This window comes from Petaurus breviceps, unplaced genomic scaffold (assembly GCF_028583685.1).
Source record: "Petaurus breviceps papuanus isolate PSGF00001 unplaced genomic scaffold, PetGlider_PUasm1.0 551, whole genome shotgun sequence".
Taxonomy (NCBI): Eukaryota; Metazoa; Chordata; class Mammalia; order Diprotodontia; family Petauridae; genus Petaurus; species Petaurus breviceps.
Window position 1 is genome coordinate 34039403 of NW_027186372.1, and position 1971 is coordinate 34041373.

General features: G+C 45.3%; 1 pseudogene; it reads left to right on the forward strand.

Annotated features, from left to right (window-relative positions):
• The first annotated feature begins 733 nt into the window (after positions 1 to 733).
• Positions 734 to 1647, forward strand: LOC138172572 (large ribosomal subunit protein eL8 pseudogene; annotated as a pseudogene).
• The last annotated feature ends 324 nt before the right edge of the window (positions 1648 to 1971 follow it).

The window sequence follows — 1971 nt, forward strand, 5'->3', positions numbered from 1 at the left end:
ATGCTAACCATCATCTGAGCTGTCAGTGAGTCACAACCTTTTTTTCTGGTGGAGGGTCTTGCCTCAATGTTAATGACTGCTAACTGATACAGGTGGTGGTTGTTGAAGGTTGGAATGGCTGTGGTAATTTTTTTTTTTTTGCCTTTTGGAGGGCAATTGGGGTTAAGTAACTTGCCCAAGGTTACACGGCTAGTATTTTTGTGCGGGTGTTAAGTGTCTCAGGCCAAACCCAACTCAGGTCCTCCCGACTCCAGGGCCGGCGCTTTACTCACTGTGCCACCTAACCGCCCTGTGGTAATTTCTTAAAATAAGACAGCAATGAAGTCTGCCACAGAGATTGACTCTTCCTTTCACTTGAACACTTGGAGGCCATTATAAGGTTATCAATTGGCTTAATTTCAATATCTCTGTGTCTCAGGGTATTGGGAGGCCTGAGGAGGAGGAGAGAGACAGGGAATGGCAGGCCAATGGAACAATTAGAATACACATAGCATTTGTCAATTAAGTTCACTGTCTTATATGGGAGCACTTTATGGCACCCAAAATAATTACAATAGCAACATAAAAGGTCACTGATCACAAATCACCATAGCAGATATAGTAGCCCAGAGACACTATGTGAGCACATGCTGTTGGAAAAATGGTGCCAATAGACTTGCTCAACATAGGGTTGCCACAAACCTTCAATTTCTAAAAAAACACAAGATCTGTGAAGCACAATAAAGCAAAGAAAAATAAAACAAGATATGCCTGTATAGAAGAGGCAAGGGGGCTTTCTCGTTCAGCTGGCCAAGATGCCAAAAGGAAAGAAGGCCAAGGGGAAGAAGGTGGCTCCGGCCCCTGCTGTAGTAAAGAAGCAGGAGGCCAAGAAAGTGGTCAATCCTTTGTTTGAGAAGCGTCCCAAGAACTTTGGCATTGGTCAGGACATCCAGCCCAAAAGGGACCTTACTTGATTTGTCAAATGGCCTCGGTACATTAGACTGCAGCGTCAAAGGTCTATCCTTTATAAGCGTTCGAAGGTTCCGCCAGCAATTAACCAGTTCACCCAAGCTTTGGATCATCAGACAGCTACTCAGCTGCTTAAACTGGCTCACAAGTATAGACCAGAGACAAGGCAAGACAAGAAGCAAAGGCTGCTGGCTCGGGCTGAACAAAAGGCTGCAGGCAAAGGAGATGTCCCCACCAAGAGACCACCTGTTCTCAGAGCAGGTGTTAACACTGTTACCACCCTGGTAGAAAACAAGAAAGCACAGTTGGTAGTGATTGCACAGGACGTGGACCCCATTGAGCTAGTGGTCTTCCTACCTGCCTTGGGCCGGAAAATGGGGGTTCCTTACTGTATTATCAAAGGTAAAGCAAGACTCGGACGCTTAGTTCACAGAAAGACCTGCACGAGCATTGCCTTCACACAGGTTAACCCTGAAGATAAGGGAGCCCTGGCTAAGCTTGTGGAAGCCATCAAAACCAATTATAACGACAGATATGATGAGATCCGTCATCACTGGGGTGGCAATGTTCTGGGTCCAAAATCAGTGGCTCATATTGCCAAGCTGGAAAAGGCAAAAGCTAAGGAACTTGCAACCAAATTGGGTTAAATGTGTATTTGATTTTCCCTATGTAAAAATAAAAATTTAAACAAAAAAAAAAGAGGCAAGGGGAAATGGTTACAATGGAGGGGGAGAATAGGAAGGCAAAAGGGAATGGGTCAACCTTATTCCCATTGAATTTGGCTTGAGGAGGGAATGAAATACACACTAAATAGGGTATCTCACCCTACAGGAGAGTAGGGGGGGAAGGGGATCAGAGGGGGGATGATGGAAGGGAGGGCAGGCTGGGGGGAGGGAAGTTGGAAGCACCCACTTTTGAAAAGGGACGGGATCAAAGTAGAGAATAGAACAAGTGGGAGGGAAATATAGTCGGTCTTTTACAATGTATCTACTATGTTATTGTTTTGCATTAGCCACACATGTA